Source organism: Primulina eburnea, chromosome 5 (assembly GCF_022965805.1).
Source record: "Primulina eburnea isolate SZY01 chromosome 5, ASM2296580v1, whole genome shotgun sequence".
Lineage (NCBI taxonomy): Eukaryota > Viridiplantae > Streptophyta > Magnoliopsida > Lamiales > Gesneriaceae > Primulina > Primulina eburnea.
Window position 1 is genome coordinate 16,557,738 of NC_133105.1, and position 18,849 is coordinate 16,576,586.

Consider the following 18,849-nt stretch of genomic DNA (forward strand, 5'->3'; position numbering starts at 1 on the left):
GATTGAAATATGATAAGTTGAAGAACATTTTGGATATAAAATAAGAAAATAAAATGCGATAACTATGGTCATCCATATTTTAAAATTGGAAATTTAAGAAACATTGAAATTCGAGGTTATAATAAAATATCACTAAGTCATCATGGGTCGTTTTAAGTTGCGATTTGCAAACGAGGATTTATAAGGTAATTTTAATCAAGGAGACGTAAGGACTTTCTAGAATTTAAGTTTTATCATAGTAGCACAGCGGAAGCGTGGATTTTTAGGATACTAGAACTAAGTCTAAACTTTTGATTAATAAGGATAAGCGAATTTCGAGGACGAAATGCAATTTAATGGGGGGAGATTGTAACGCCCCGAAAATTCGAAGGTCCATGCGAACCACATGCATGCAATTATTAAATTTTTTTTGTATTTTAATTAAATATTTTAATAAAATAAAATAATTATGATGTACACATTTGCATGTTTAAAATATATTTTCTACATTGTTGCATTAAACTGTATTTTTAAAGGATATTCGAGTTGCGATCGAGGAACGGAGACTGAGGGATGAAAAATAGAAAATGTTTGTATTGGTTTTTTGTATTTAATTATTTAAAATAATGGTGATGATTTTTCTTATTTTTGAAAATATGGGGTTTTGAGGTGATTTTATACGCCGGGACGCAATTTTTATCGGTGTTGGATTTTCCACAAAAATACGAACGTTTTGGCAACCCGGCTAATAATTTCACAAACTTATTTAAACAAAATTATTTTTATACTTTAATTAAGCACTAATGGACCTGATTACCTTTTTAATGGGCCTAAGATTGTTTAAGAGATTAACTAAAGTATAAATTATACAAACCCTCCCATAAACCCTCATTGTGCACGGCACTTTTCAGAATTCTATTCTCCAAAATCTCCCTCAACACCACGGCACACACATCATAAACAAATAATAAGGAAAGCATCAATAATTGCTAGGAAAATTCAAGCCGTCGTCTCCTCGTGATCGTTCTTCAATTCGTCGACGTTTATTCGTGCGTTAAACATGCAAAGACACGCCATATTATTTCCTTCAAACATCTATCACACCGGAATTTGTTATTTTTGAATGAAAACATGACACACAAGTTGTTATTTTTGTAGCTATGTACATGCATGTGATTTACTTGTGATTTTTGCTTCAAAATTCATGTTTTTATTTTGTTTAAGGGGCTGCCATGGATAGGGTATCAATATGGAATGGTTTATAGCCAAAAACATGAAAAATAATAAAGGGGCCCGACGTTACATGCATGTTAAAATTTTATAAAGTGATGGTAATACGAAGCGTTGAAAGAAATAAAGTAATTGTGACTAATCCGATGATATGTTGGAAATTTTGTGAGGGTTATGGTCCCAGTGGGAGCCCGAAGATCGTGTTTCCTTGGATACGGATACGGATACGAATACGTTAATATGTTAGTACGTTGGCCAATGCCCAGTTGTGTGGGGCCCCGAGTCCGATATCTAATACTAATAATTTTAAATGTATCAAACCAAACGATTTAGTAAATGCATAATTTCTGGTTCACAATCCACATAAACAACATCAAAATAATTTAAAGGTCACAAATGTTTGAAATAAAATTTTCAACATGTCAAACCAAAGTAATGAACCAGAATAATCCAAACATCAACAAATAGCTCCTAAGACCCGAGAATCCCACTCTAACTCGTATCTCCTCGCCTGGAACTGGACTCTGGCATCCCAAGCCTCGCCTCACCTACCGTCAAGCACATGAAAACAAGAGGTACCGGACATGCCGGTGAGTATAAACCCAGTATGATACAATTAATAACATATGAGAATTAAAATTTCACATAGTTCATATAAACTCATCAAGATGCAATATAATGCAATGCATGATCAGAAGCTGTGGGCTATCAATAAATCTCAAGATCAAGTGAATCATCTGGTCAAAGGGTACCCAAGGGAATAGAATCACCCAGCAACATCCACCGACTCATCCGCTCGGGGTGGATTGCTGTGTTCTACAATCCCAGGACTATGGTGCGCCTATAGAGAGTGTTCAGGCCATAGCAGCGACCTCCGCATACACTATGCCAACTTAACTATAGCCCCAGACGTCCAACAAATCAGTATATCAAGGCGACCTCCGCCATATCAAATCCGAATCGACAAGTGGCTCAATATGCAATGTCATGATACAAATCAATATCATCATTTCAATATCATAATCAACTCATCTCAATACAAAAATCATCATCAAATCATCAATAATTCATCGAGCCATATAGTTTTCAATTTAAAATAAAAATGATACTTTTACCTCGTATGTTATCAACCATAACATACCTTTCAAATATTACCAAAAGAAGATCGAAATGCGTAGGTGAGAAGTCTTGAACCTTTGAATTCTACTAAAACTCAAAGACTTTGATCATCTATCAAAACAAAGTAATTTCTGTTCAAAATTCATAGTTAGTTCAATATTGCTTCCAATCAAGATCCGTAAATTTCTTAACCTTAATATGCCATAAAAACATTCATTGAATCCTTTCATCAAACACATGGCATGCGTGCTAAAGAAATTTGCTCATATGCTTTGCCATTGGCTTCAATTCCATTTTATATTCAAACCAACACAATTACAACGTCTCCAACATCTCAATATCTCAATTATCAACTCAAATATCAAATCTAAACTTCAACTCATTTCCAAACTTGAATAAAAATACAACATACTTACACCATCTTGAAGATCTTGGAGAGAGGATCACAAATCTAACTTCATTTCATAATTTCCTTGAACAATCTCCCATATATTGAAAAAGAAATGAAGAAAATGAAAAGGAAGAAGAGAACCCTAGCTTCCGAACCGATAGAGAGAAGAGAAGGAGAAGGAAAATGAGTAAAAAGAGGATCCCATTCGATTTTATGCCTTCCCAAACACCAAACACGCTTTTTCAACTTGCTGGCTCGCTAGGGTGGATGTTTTTGTCCGCTAGGGCGCGTAACTCTCGGCCAGAAATAAGAAATTTCGAACAAGGCTCGCTAGGGCGGATGTTTCTGTCCGCTAGGGCGAGCACACTGCGCACTTCCACTACAAAGATCGCTTCCGAAACGCCTCTTCCCTTCAGAAATTGGAAACGTCGTAAACTACAAAGTTGTAGCCCTATGTCTTTTCTTTAACCTCTCAAAGTTTCAGATCATTTGGAGCTCTAAGTAAAAAGTTATGCTAAATCTCCCAACATGTGTCATTGTAGGAACGACGATACGCACGACACACTTCGGGGCGCTTTTGGCTCGTCTTCCCTAATGATTTGACCAAAACGCAAAATAACAAAGTTATAGCCTTATGTCATATCTTTCTAATGAAAGTGGCCTCACATCAATTGGATCAATATACAAAACATTATTCTAAAAACCACAACCACTGTCACATTTTTCACACCGTTTCTGCACTTCCATTACCTATTTAGCTCAAAATCCACCTTTGATTCTTCCCATCAATTATCTATTCCATTCTATAACATTCATTACCATTTATACCATAACGTAAAGTCATAAACCATCACAACTACTATCACATTTTCAAAATTCGAGCATTACAATTCCTCCCCTCTAAAAATAGATTTCGTCCTCGAAATCAATCATCTCTTTCAAGTTTATCATGTAATAATCAATACTGAAAATAAAACCGAGAATAGAAGCGTACTTCATTTGAATAACTCTGGATATTTTTGTCTCATTTTATCTTCTAATTCCCAAGTTGCCTCTTCGACACCATGTTTGTTCCACTGTACTTTAATCAACGGTATCAATTTATTTCTGAGTTGCTTATCTATTCTGTCTAGAATTTGAATCGGTCTCTCAATGTAGCTCAAATTCTGATCTAACTCAACCTCATCGGTTGAAAGTACATGAGAAGGATCTGGATGATATTTTCTCAACATGGACACATGAAAAACATCATGAACACCTGATAATGCAGGAGGAAGAGCTAATCTATAAGCCAAATCACCAACACGTTCCACAATCTCATACGGACCTACAAATCTCGGTGATAATTTTCCTTTCTTTCCAAATCTAACTTTACCACGGAAAGGAGATATTTTCAGAAAAACTCTGTCACCTTTCTCAAAAATCAACGGCCGTCTCCTGATGTTCGCATACTTAGCCTGCCTATCCTGAGCAGCTCGCATACGACTCTGAATCAATTTCACCTTCTCTGTCATATCTCTTATTATATCAGGTCCTACAATTGGTGCTTCAGATAAATCGTCCCAATACAGAGGAGATCTACATTTCCTGCCATATAGTGCTTCAAATGGTGACATTCCAATGCTCACTTGATAACTGTTGTTATAAGAAAACTCGACAAGTGGTAAAGAATCCTGCCAACCAATACCAAAATCCATCACTACAGCTCTCAACATATCCTCTAATGTCTGAATAGTACGTTCTGATTGTCCGTCTGTCTGAGGATGATATGCTGTACTCAAATGCAAACGAGTACCAAGAGCCTCTTGTAAACTCTGCCAAAAATGAGAAGAAAATCTGGGATCACGATCTGATACAATTGAATTAGGAACACCATGCAATCTCAAAACTTCTCTGATGTACAATCTGGCCATCTGATCATGCCTATATGTCATCTGATAAGGAATGAAACACGAAGACTTAGTTAATCTGTCAACGATAACCCAAATTGAATCACAACCTCTCGACGACCTCGGCAATTTCGTGACAAAGTCCATGGTAATATGGTCCCACTTCCATTCTGGAACCTTAAGGCTATGCAAAAGACCTCCTGGTCGCTTTCTTTCTGCTTTCACTTGTTGACAATTCAAACAACGAGATACAAATTCTGCTATGTCAGATTTCATTCTTTTCCACCAAAATTGTTTCTTCAAGTCATTGTACATCTTTTTACTTCCAGGGTGTACACTGAACTTACTGCAATGAGCATCACGCAAAATCTGCATCCTCAACTCTGAAATATTAGGAACTACAATACGATCATTCACAAAAAAAATACCCTCATTATTGACCTGGAATTCTGATCGATGTCCTGATCTGACGAGTTCAACTGATTTCTGAATACTTTGATCTAAACTTTGGGCCTCTTTAATTTTTACAAATAACTCTGGCTCTGCTTGAATCATAAATACTTTTACAGGTTGAGTATCTACCACAAAATCTAAACCAGAAAGACAACATTCTTCTACTAAATCAGATACACCGCTAGTGATCAAAGACATATTACATACTTTTCTGCTCAAAGCATCGGCTGCTGCATTAGACTTTCCTGGATAATATTTTATTTCGCAATCATAGTCTTTCAACAAATCTAGCCAACGTCTCTGTCTCATGTTCAGCTCCGCTTGTGAAAAGAGATATTTCAAACTCTTATGATCAGTGAATATCTCAAATTTCTCCCCATACAAGTAGTGACGCCAAATCTTTAAGGCAAAAACCACTGCTGCTAATTCCAAGTCATGCACTGGGTATCTAGACTCATGTGGCTTCAACTGTCGTGAAGCATAGGCAACCACACGACCATGTTGCATTAATACACAACCCAATCCTTGAAGTGAAGCATCAGTGTGCACTGTAAATCCTCCTACACCTGATGGAATAGTCAGAACTGGAGCACTAGTCAATCTCTTCTTAAGTTCAACAAAACTAGCCTCACATGCTTGCGACCAAATAAATGGTGCATTCTTTTGTGTCAGCTGGGTAATTGGCCTCGCAATCTGTGAGAATCCTTCAATAAATCGACGATAATATCCTGCCAAACCCATAAAACTACGCACCTCAGGAACTGATGTCGGTCTAGACCAATTGATGACTGCCTCAACTTTACTCGGATCAACTGATATACCTGCACTTGAAATCACATGTCCAAGGAAAACCACTCTATCCAACCAAAACTCGCATTTGGATAATTTAGCATACAACTTTTCAGTTCTCAAAATTTGCAAAACAACTCTCAAGTGTTCGGCATGCTCAGATTCAGATTTTGAATAAATAAGAATATCATCAATGAATATCACCACAAATTGATCTATATACCTTTGAAACACCTGGTTCATCAAATCCATAAATACCGCAGGTGCATTGGTCAACCCAAAAGGCATAACTAAAAATTCAAAATGCCCATACCTGGTACGAAAAGCAGTCTTAGGCACATCTGCCTCTCTAACTCTTAACTGATGATATCCGGATCTTAAATCAATCTTAGAATATACTGAAGAACCCTGCAACTGGTCAAAGAGATCATCAATCCTTGGCAAAGGATACTTATTCTTTACTGTGGCTTTATTCAACTGTCTATAATCGACACAAAGCCTCATAGACCCGTCTTTCTTCTTCACAAATAAAACCGGAGCACCCCAAGGTGAAACACTTGGTCTTATATATCCTTTAGCCAATAGATCCTCAAGTTGTTCCTTTAGTTCCTTTAGTTCAATTGGCGCCATCCTATAAGGAGCTCTAGAAATAGGTTGTGTGCCTGGCATCAACTCAATGTTGAAATCAATCTCTCGGACTGGAGGAAATCCTGGAATCTCATCTGGAAATACATCTGAAAATTCACTAACAATTGGAATATCTGCCAATTTAGGTACTGACCTTGAAATATCAATTGCATAAACCAAGAAACATTCTGCTCCTTTCTGCAACAAACGAGTCATGGACAAAACAGATATCAAAGGAATCTTAGCTCGAGAACCCTCACCATAGAATTTCCAATGATCTGTCATATCAGGCTTAAACTTAAAAATTTTCTGAAAACAATCTACAGTAGCCCTGTATCTTGTCAACATGTCAATACCAACTATACAGTCAAAATCAGACATCTCCAACACAATACAATCAAGCTCAATGACATTATCCTCATAACAAAATTCACAACCACTTATCATTTCAGCTGACCTCATCACTTTGCCCAGTGGGGTAGAAATAGATAATGTAGATGATAATGGCATAGAATTCAACGAATGAAATGTGACAAAGTGCTCAGCTATGAAAGTATGTGATGCACCAGTATCCATCAAAACATAAGCAGGATAACCTGAGAGAAAACAATTACCTGCAATAACATTATCTGGAGCATTATGTGCCTCATCCTCAGTGAGTGCAAAAACTCGAGCCTGTTGTCTAGGTGGATGTCCTGCCCTGTAGCCACCACTCTGTTTGTTCTGATCTGACCGGTTTGATTGTTGATAAGAATGAACTGTAGGGGTCTGACGATTCTGGTGAGGTGTTTGTCTCGATGATCCCCCACTCTGAGACATATCACTGCCACGGTTAGGACACACTCGAGCATAGTGTCCCACCTGGTTACACAAGTGGCAAGTTCCCGAGATTCCTCTACACTGATCGATATAATGTCTACCACCGCACTGACCACAAGTCGGGCCTGAATAACCAGTGCTCTGAACTGAACCAGACTGTCTCGATCCACTAGAACTCGAAAAATTACTTCCATGCCTCTTAAATTGTTTGCCTCTAGCCTTGAACTGCTCTCTTATGTTGCCACTGTTACCACCAGTATTACCCTGTCTGAACTGCTGTCGAAACGGTGGCTGTTGGGGTCGTTGCGAATACTGAGAACCTCTCTGCCTAATGATTCCGGTTTCAGCTCCCTTTGCTCTATCAAGAGCCTCGGCAAAAGTGTTAGGCCTTCCAGTATTAACCAGGGTAAAGATATCAGGATTAAGACCATTTATAAAGTGATCAGCCTTAGCTTCTTCATCAGATGCTGCATGAGGAGCAAATCTCAGTAAATTCGAGAACTTAGCAACATAGTCCTCAATATTCAGATTTCCCTGCTTTAAATTTGCAAACTCGGCTCCCCTATCTTTCCTGTAAGAGGTAGGAAAGAAACGCTGATAAAATTCAGATTTAAAAATATCCCAGGTAACAATCGTACCTCGACCCTCTAAAGCTTTCTTGGTCATTATCCACCAACTCTTAGCCACATCCAATAACTGATGAACAACTAATTTGATTCTACGATCATCTGGATACTCAAGAGATTCAAATAATTGATCCATATTCTCCAACCAGTTCTCACACTCTAATGCATTCTCGGTACCCTTCAACATCGGTGGGTGCAAAGACTGAAATCTGGCTAACAGTATCTCCATCGGAGTCGGAGTTATATCCATCTGAGTATGAGTAGCACTACCCTGATCTTGTGCAACTGGTATGTCCTGTCTAGGTCTACCACGACCTCTACCTCGAGTAGCCATGTCTGATATAAAATAGATCAAACACATATAAAATCACAATATCATAATCATCTCAATCTTGTATCAATCATCTCTGGCTCTTGAGACTCAACAATCTCAAAAATCTCGAATAAAGCTCAACAATATAATATCTCACTTTAAATCATGTAATTCACATTATAGCACAATGAAAATGCTATCAAATATATCACATGATCAAGCAATTCGAACTGACTCGATCTACCTTGTTCCCAAATATCTTACGCTCTGATACCACCTAATGTGGGGCCCCGAGTCCGATATCTAATACTAATAATTTTAAATGTATCAAACCAAACGATTTAGTAAATGCATAATTTCTGGTTCACAATCCACATAAACAACATCAAAATAATTTAAAGGTCACAAATGTTTGAAATAAAATTTTCAACATGTCAAACCAAAGTAATGAACCAGAATAATCCAAACATCAACAAATAGCTCCTAAGACCCGAGAATCCCACTCTAACTCGTATCTCCTCGCCTGGAACTGGACTCTGGCATCCCAAGCCTCGCCTCACCTACCGTCAAGCACATGAAAACAAGAGGTACCGGACATGCCGGTGAGTATAAACCCAGTATGATACAATTAATAACATATGAGAATTAAAATTTCACATAGTTCATATAAACTCATCAAGATGCAATATAATGCAATGCATGATCAGAAGCTGTGGGCTATCAATAAATCTCAAGATCAAGTGAATCATCTGGTCAAAGGGTACCCAAGGGAATAGAATCACCCAGCAACATCCACCGACTCATCCGCTCGGGTGGATTGCTGTGTTCTACAATCCCAGGACTATGGTGCGCCTATAGAGAGTGTTCAGGCCATAGCAGCGACCTCCGCATACACTATGCCAACTCAACTATAGCCCCAGACGTCCAACAAATCAGTATATCAAGGCGACCTCCGCCATATCAAATCTGAATCGACAAGTGGCTCAATATGCAATGTCATGATACAAATCAATATCATCATTTCAATATCATAATCAACTCATCTCAATACAAAAATCATCATCAAATCATCAATAATTCATCGAGCCATATAGTTTTCAATTTAAAATAAAAATGATACTTTTACCTCGTATGTTATCAACCATAACATACCTTTCAAATATTACCAAAAGAAGATCGAAATGCGTAGGTGAGAAGTCTTGAACCTTTGAATTCTACTAAAACTCAAAGACTTTGATCATCTATCAAAACAAAGTAATTTCTGTTCAAAATTCATAATTAGTTCAATACTGCTTCGAATCAAGATCCGTAAATTTCTTAACCTTAATATGCCATAAAAACATTCATTGAATCCTTTCATCAAACACATGGCATGCGTGCTAAATAAATTTGCTCATATGCTTTGCCATTGGCTTCAATTCCATTTTATATTCAAACCAACACAATTACAACGTCTCCAACATCTCAATATCTCAATTATCAACTCAAATATCAAATCTAAACTTCAACTCATTTCCAAACTTGAATAAAAATACAACATACTTACACCATCTTGAAGATCTTGGAGAGAGGATCACAAATCTAACTTCATTTCATAATTTCCTTGAACAATCTCCCATATATTGAAGAAGAAATGAAGAAAATGAAAAGGAAGAAGAGAACCCTAGCTTCCAAACCGATAGAGAGAAGAGAAGGAGAAGGAAAATGAGTAAAAAGAGGATCCCATTCGATTTTATGCCTTCCCAAACACCAAACACGCTTTTTCAACTTGCTGGCTCGCTAGGGCGGATGTTTTTTTCCGCTAGGGCGCGTAACTCTCGGCCAGAAATAAGAAATTTCGAACAAGGCTCGCTAGGGCGGATGTTTCTGTCCGCTAGGGCGAGCACACTGCGCACTTCCACTACAAAGATCGCTTCCGAAACGCCTCTTCCCTTCAGAATTTGGAAACGTCGTAAACTACAAAGTTGTAGCTCTATGTCTTTTCTTTAACCTCTCAAAATTTCAGATCATTTGGAGCTCTGAGTAAAAAGTTATGCTAAATCTCCCAACATGTGTCATTGTAGGAACGACGATACGCACGACACACTTCGGGGCGCTTTTGGCTCGTCTTCCCTAATGATTTGACCAAAACGCAAAATAACAAAGTTATAGCCTTATGTCATATCTTTCTAATGAAAGTGGCCTCACATCAATTGGATCAATATACAAAACATTATTCTAAAAACCACAACCACTGTCACATTTTTCACACCGTTTCTGCACTTCCATTACCTATTTAGCTCAAAATCCACCTTTGATTCTTCCCATCAATTATCTATTCCATTCTATAACATTCATTACCATTTATACCATAACGTAAAGTCATAAACCATCACAACTACTATCACATTTTCAAAATTCGGGCATTACAAGTTGACCGGTGAGAGTGTCGTTGGTGTCCCCGCCGCCCAGTACTGATGTTTTCTTTAGATGGATCCATCGCCCAATAAGTTTAATAGTACAAGTCACAATCACGATCTAAATTCAACAAACACGAATATGATTATTAATATGGATATGAATATGATGATATTAATATGTTGATATGAATATGGATACGAAAATGAATTTGTTTATTTTTATATGAAAATGTTTATGCAAAAGTTATGAAAATATTTATGTTTAAAGTTTATGCAGCATCATGAATTTTTTTTTTATTTAAAGTTGATGCATCATTATGAAAATATTTTTTTTTAAAGTTTGCATCATGAAAATGTTTAAGAAAATGTTATTGAAGTTTAAGCATCTTCATTAAAACGATATTTTAAGTACAAATATTTTCACTATTGTATGTGATCTGTATATGTATTACTTGATATCAAGATTATAGTGTTTTGAGTCTTTAGATTCACTAGGTCTGATTGATGCAGGTGATTATGATCATAATGTTAATGAAGGTCTTGATGGCTGATCTGACTGGACTGAAGGTGCACATAACCCGAGGACCGACGCTAGTTTTTTGCACTAATTATTTTTTATGATTTTAAGTGATGCTAAAGATATTTTTACGACTTTTTATTTATGTTATGAGAGATTTTTGAGAGGTTATAGTATGGGAAATTAAGGAGGAAAAAAAATTTCTAGTACTTTTTTTTTTAAGAAAATGAATATCAGACGTTTCAATTAACATTGATGAAGTAAATCGAGTTTGTTTTTAAGACCAAGCGAAAAAAACTCGAAGTAATCCTAGGTTAAGAAACCTGTTATATTGGAAAATAAATTAACTTATTTAAACTGAGTAACTGAAAAAGGGTATATCAGTTTTTGCATTCATCAGTTCAGTTATGGTGATAACTGAAATGACAGATACTCTCTTTGATCCAAACAGTTTGAAAACAACAGTTAATCAGTTAAATACACAAGATATGTTTATTGTTCGGAGACTTTGACTGCTCCTACGTCACCCCTTCTACCACCTTGGGTATGATTCACTAGAAAACTTTGATTTATACAACTACTTGTACAAACCTACTCAGTTAGGACTTATCTACTGCATAATTGAACTCCTAGCCTAGACTGAAGGAAGCACCTTCCAGCCAACACTTCTTTAACGTCTATGTGTCAAAGACTACATACAAAAGTTTAACGTCTTTGTGCAAGACTGTATTTGGGCGGAGAGAGTGTTTGTATGTGTGATAACTGAATAAGGATGTTCTCATACACTGAGGTAAATAAGCTTCTAATCTAAGCTGATAACACATTGAAGTGTCCATCTGGGCTGTTTTGCTTCTTGAAAGCTGATAAGCATTTAGCGTGCCCTTTCGTTTCTTAGGTTGTGTTGATCTCTCTATCTGTTTTGTCTTCACTGATCTCCTCTTTATATAGGCACGAAACTGATCGTAAAGTGAGACTCATTTATTGTATCTGTTGCATCTTGAATTCGTTTCTTGGACTCTGTGTCTCGACGTTTCGACAGCCCTTCTGAAATATTTGTCTTTAATGCTCTGATGCGACGTCCATTATTGTCCTTTGACTGGACAGATACTTTGTACCTTTGTGTATAGCTGTAATCCACTCAATGAGTTTGTCTTCATCTACGACTGAGAGATTCTTAACTGACGCTCCGAACTAGTCAGCTGAACTGATCTTCAGTTGGGCTAGTGAAATCAGTTGACTCGTCAGTTGCACTGATTTCACTCTCGTTCAGTTGAACTGATCAGCTGGGCTTCGTCATCAGTTGAACATTCCTTCGGCTGGCCAGTATTCTGAGGTTCTCCTACTGAATCACTTATCAACTGGACAATCAGCTGAACTAGTCAATTGATGTAACAGCTAGACTGATTTAGTTTTTGCGACCAGTTGGGTCTTCCGTTTGTGATTTAAACAGCTCGTAACTGATCCTAGCTTCTGTACACTAAGGTAGATTATTAGTAACACAAAATAAAAATTTATGTTAACATCAAAATCAAGATTGCAAACTTGAAAAGTTCCAATATATATTCAAGAAGAAACTGTGGAAATAATAAAAATCTAATAATTTTAGGATCTACTAGCTAGTTAGAATCATTTTAGAAGACAACATACTAAAATATGTATGTATGTACATGTATATATGTATGTATGTGAGTGACTGAATGAGTGTGTAAGGTCTAAGAAATTCGAACTAGGTAACCCGACTGCATAAAATATAGGGTTTTATAAAAATATGTGTTTAATGATTTTTATGCATTCAATGCATGTGATATAGGGGGATTTTACTTGTTTTTCATATCATGTTATGTCGCATTGTGTTGCAATTATCGTTTAGATTGCATGCATTTTGTCACATTTTAGAATAAATTATGTTTTATCGTTACTCATGTATCTCGTTGGTGAAAATGCAAGAAATTCGTACAAAACTGAAGAAAAATAGAATTTTTGCGAAGGACTTCGCGCTTGAGATATGGGAAAGAAAACATTTTTTGCGAGAATCATCCGCCCGGGCTGACACTTACGGGCGGATGACTTTTGCGGATTATCATTTTTTTCTTTCTTCTTTGGTGCGCCCGGGCATACACGTCCGCCCGGGCGCGCCAAAGAAGAAAGAAAAAAATGATAATCCGTGAAAGTCATCCGCCCAGGCGGAAACTTATGTCCTCTCGGGCGCACTTATAATTTTGGAAAAAATTCTGGACGATTCCTTTCCTTATTTTCTGAAAGTGGATGATATGGTAGGGAGGGGAGGCACGAAAAAGAGGCATTCAAATAGATTTCGGAGCCGCCGCAAGCTTTGGAGAGAATTTTGCGCTTGGGGTTGAAGATTCGAAGATTTCCGGGCGTCGTTCCTTGCATTTTCGTCTAGCCTAATATTTCTAATCTAGTTTTTATCTTTTAAACTTAGTTTTTTTTTATTTCTAATATGAATTCGACTAGCTAAACTTAATTATTTGTTGAGATTTAAGGGGATCCTACCCCAAACTTTGATTTAATTAATTTATATTTCGATTGTTGCGTTATTCTTGATTATACTATTTTTTTATCGTGTTTTTAGAGCGTAGCTAACTTTAACAACATTTTTTTATATTGCGAGTGAGTTCAAGAGAATAACTTGTGATATGAACGAGTAGTATAATCCGTGGATCTACAATTTACATAGACATATGAAATTGGATACGCGCCGATAGTCATTGTCCTAATTAAAGACATTTAATTAGTTCATTGAGTAGAATTAGTTTGGAATAGCTCGAGAGTGTGTGTTCAATTGTATAGGAAATCATGTCGGAAGCATACAATCATTATCGAACGAATTAATTAATTAACGAAGGGTAGGTGAACCGATATCCCCAACAAATTCATTTATCATTGAATTTTTAATCAACCATTTGAGATATTATATTTCATTCATCAATTCTTGAATCATTTTATTTGCATATTTATTTGAGCATAGTAGTACTAAAACAATCAATCAAATTTCGTTGCTAAATATTTAATAATAACTAAAAATAATAATTGTCAAACACAGTCTTCAGTGGAACGATAATCGTACTCCTGTACATTATACTATTACTTCACATCATGTACTTGCGATTAATTTTTGAGCATACAAAATCATATTTTTATTAAGGATTCCACAGTGCAAGTTTTGCTCAATCAAGTTTTTGGCGCCGTTGCCGGGGAACTGTTAATTCACAATTTTATTTTTAGTTATTTTCTTTAGCATTGTTTCATTTTTTTTTTAAATTAACACTCCATATTCTATTACACATATTTCTTCCAATGCATGGCAAAGTCACTTGACGTGGAGTTTGAGCAGTTCGACCCTGAAATTGAAAGAACATTCCGCAGGAGAAGACAGCAGCAGAGACTGAAAGAACTAATGGAGAGGCATTTGAAGGATCATGAGGAGGAACATCGTGAAGATTGACATGTTGAGATGCCGCGCCGCATACCAATGCTGGAGTATGCCCAACCTTCTTTGGATGGAGCACGCCCCAGCATTGTGAGGCCTATCATGCGGGTAAACCACTTCGAAATCAAACCTGCTATAATTCAGATGATTCAGAACACAGTCCATTTTGGAGTATCTGCAGTAGATGACCCAAACACGCACATCGCAGATTTTCTCGAAATTTGAGATACTTTTAAATTTAACGGAGTTTCTGATGATGCTGTTAGACTGTGTTTATTTTCTTTCTCCTTACGTGATAAAGCTAAAGCATGGTTAAATTGTTTGCCTGTAGGTTCGATCACCACATGGGAGGATATGTTGAAGGCGTTTCTCTTCAAATACTTTCCTCCGTCTAAGACCATGAAACTGCGGGCAGACATCACCACTTTTGCTCAGTTCGAGCAGGAATCTTTTTATGAGGCATGGGAGCGATTCAAGGATCTATTACGAAGATGCCCTCATCACGAACTGCCACTTGGGTTAAATGTTCAAACCTTTTACTATGGCTTGCTTACTCCTAATCGTACTATGATAGATGCTGCTGCGTGTGGAAACCTCTTGAGAAAAACTGCTGAGGAAGGATACAAGTTGTTGGAGGAGATGGCTGCTAGCAGTTATCATCCTCAATCTGAAAGGAATAACCAGCGAAGAAGTGTGGGAGCCCACCAGATAACTGACCTTTCTACTATTACTGAACAACTTGATGTTCTGAACAGGAAACTAGATGGCTTGAAGATGGGTGGCACACCTATTCGTCTTCAAGAGATATTTTGTGAAAAATGCGGAGGAGAACACTATGTTAAGGACTGTCAAGATGGAAATCCCTTTTATGTGCCAGAAGGGGCACAAGTGAATCCAGTGGGAGTCCAAAACTGTCCAAGGAATGATCCGTACTCCAACACATATAATCCTGGATGGAGGCAACATCCCAACTTCTCTTGGGGTGGTCAAATCTGCCAGAATCGACCACAAGGAGGACAACCATATGGGAAACAACCGATGTACAGATCTAATCCTCCTAGAGAAGAGAAACCCCATTTGGAGCAGATGATGTCTAAGTTCATCTCATCTACCGAAACTAGACTTCAAAATCAAGATGCTTCTATAAAGGGGCTAGAAAATCAGATTGGACAGTTAGCAAAGATGATAGCAAGTAGAGAGCTGGGCACCTTGCCAAGTAACACCGAGACCAATCCAAAAGAGCAAGTGAAGGCCATTGAGTTGAAGAGTTGAAAAATTTTAGAGTCGAGAGAAAAAAGAAAAAATCAAGTGCCGGATCTACTGACTGAGACATCAAAAGGTAAGTCTTCTAACTCTACACCAGCACCCACTGCACAATCTAAAATTGTTATACCTCCCCCTTTTCCTGCAGCACTGAAAAAAATCAAAAGTAGATGCACAATTCTGTAAGTTTCTTGAGGTATTCAAAAAATTGCATATCAATATTCCTTTTGCCGATGCTTTGATGCAAATGCCTAGTTATGCTAAATTTTTGAAAGACATATTAACTAACAAGAGGAAGTTGGAGGAACACATGACGGTGAACTTAACGGAAAATTGCTCTGCTTTGGTGCAAAACAAAATCCCACCGAAAATAAAATATCCATGGAGTTTTTCTATTCCTTGCATGATTGGTGATGTTGTTTTTCACAAGGCTTTATGTGATCTTGGTGCAAGTATTAATCTTATGCCCTTATCTATATTTAGGAAGCTCGGATTAGGAGAACCTAAACCAACAAGGATGTCTTTGCAACTAGCAGACAGATCTGTCAAACACCCGGGAGGGGTCATAGAGGACGTCTTGGTAAAGGTGGACAAATTCATATTTCCTGCAGATTTTGTGGTACTTGATATGGGGGAGGATGTGGAGATGCCCTTAATTTTGGGGAGACCATTCCTTGCGATTGGCAAGGCCCTGATTGATGTTCAAGAAGGGAAGTTGAGATTGAGAGTGGGCAAGGAAGAGATTACTTTTGATGTTTTTAATGCATTTAAGCACACACTGCATTCTGATAGTTGTTATAGAATTGATGCTTTTGATGCTCTTGTGTCTAACTATGAGCAGGATGCTCTTAAGGACCCGTTGCAAGCAACTCTCACTACTGAATTGAGAGAAGATGAAGTGGATGCAGAGAAAGCCGAAATAGTGGCATACCTCAATGCCAACCAACCATGGAAGAGGCCAATAAGGATGAGATTAGAGGACTTAGGAGATCGAAGAGACTTGATCCCACAGAAGTCAAGCCTGGAGGAGCCACCGACACTCGAGCTAAAACCATTGCCACCACACCTAAAGTACGTATACCTAGGTGAGAATAACACTTTACTTGTCATTATTTATGCTGCTTTTAAAGATGTGATAGAGGACAAACTGTTGGAAGTTTTGAAAGCACACAATAGTGCTTTTGCGTGGAAGGTGGCGGATATCAAAGGAATCAATCCATCAGTCTGCATCCACAAGATCTTGATGGAAGATAAGTATCACCTCTTGTGCAACCTCATAGAAGATTAAATCCAAAGATCCAAGAGGTAGTAAAAGCAGAAACTATCAAACTCCTTGATGCAGGTATTATCTATCCTATATCTGATAGTGCATGGGTAAGTCCTGTTCAGTGTGTGCCGAAAAAAGGTGGGACTATTGTGATCACAAATGAAAAGAATGAATTGATACCCACTAGGATAGTTTCGGGATGGCGTGTGTGCATTGATTATAGGAAATTAAATGATGCTACCCGTAAATATCACTTTCCACTATTGATATCCAGTAGAACAGTTACGGGATGGCGTGTGTGCATTGATTATAGGAAATTAAATGATGCTACCCGTAATGATCATTTTCCACTGCCCTTCATTGATCAAATGTTAGAGAGGTTAGCGGGTCATGAGTTTTACTGTTTTCTAGATGGGTATTCGGGGTATAACCAAATCATGATTGCGCCTGAGGACCAAGAGAAAACCACTTTCACTTGTCCTTATGGCACTTTTGCTTTCAGACGGATGCTTTTTGGCTTGTGTAATGCCACTGCCACTTTTCAACGATGCATGACCGCTATATTTCATGACATGATAGAAACTTTCCTTTAAATTTTTATGCATGACTTCTCGATTTTTGGCCCTTCTTTTGATGACTGTTTGGAGAAATTGAAGATGGTGTTGATGAGATGCGAGGAGATGAATTTGGTACTGAATTGGGAGAAGTGCAATTTTTTGGTACAAGAAGGCATAGTGTTGGGGCCCAATATATCACCGCATGGGATAGAGGTGGATAAGGCAAAAGTGGAAGTTATCAAGAACCTACCACCTCAGACATCCATAAAGGGAGTTAGAAGTTTTCTAGGCCACGCCGGTTTATATCGGCATTTTATCAAAGATTTTTCTAAAATTGCAAAACCTTTATCTTCCATACTTATGACAGATGTGCCTTTTGATTTTAATTCTGACTGTTTACAGGCATACGATGACTTGAAGGAGCGCTTGGTAACAGCTCATGTCTTGGTGGCACCAGATTGGTACCTACCATTCGAGATCATGTGTGATGCCAGTGATACTGCGGTGGGGGCTGTTCTTGGCCAGCGTCAAAACAATTTATTTCATACAATTTACTACGCAAGTAAGACCCTTGATGAGGCTCAAGTGAATTATGCAACAACTGAAAAGGAATTACTTGCAGTAGTATTTACACTTGACAAATTTCATTCGTACCTTGTCTTATCCAAAGTAATTGTTTACACAGATCACTCGGCATTAAAATATTTACTTGCTAAAAAATATGCAAAGCCACGCCTACTTAGGTGGATTTTATTGTTGCAAGAATTTGATTTAGAAATAAAAGATAAAAAGGGTGTCGAGAATGTTGTAGCGGATCACTTGTCTAGGTTGGAGCTGATTAGTAATGATTGTGTATATCATGCTATAAATGATTGGTTTCCTGATGAGAAGCTATTTGAGGTGAGACACTGCCCTTGGTTTGCGAATTTTGCAAATTTTCTTGTCACAGGCACAACACCACCCAATCTATCGTTTCATCAACGTAAGAAATTCTTTTCTGACGTGAAACATTATTTTTGGGAGGAACCATTTTGTTTAAGATCTGTGCAGATTCTATGATCATAAGGTGTGTTGCAGAGGAGGAGTTCGGTTAAATACTTAACCATTGCCATGACCGTGAGGTAGGTGGTCATTTTGGACCAACCAAGACTGTATCCAAG

General features: G+C 37.6%; 1 non-coding gene across 1 annotated transcript; it reads right to left on the minus strand.

Moving 5' to 3' along the window:
- Positions 1-15,005: 15,005 nt before the first annotated feature.
- Positions 15,006-15,111, minus strand: LOC140833187 (small nucleolar RNA R71). The gene has a single exon (XR_012118321.1). It is a non-coding gene; the product is annotated as a small nucleolar RNA R71 (small nucleolar RNA).
- Positions 15,112-18,849: the final 3,738 nt, after the last annotated feature.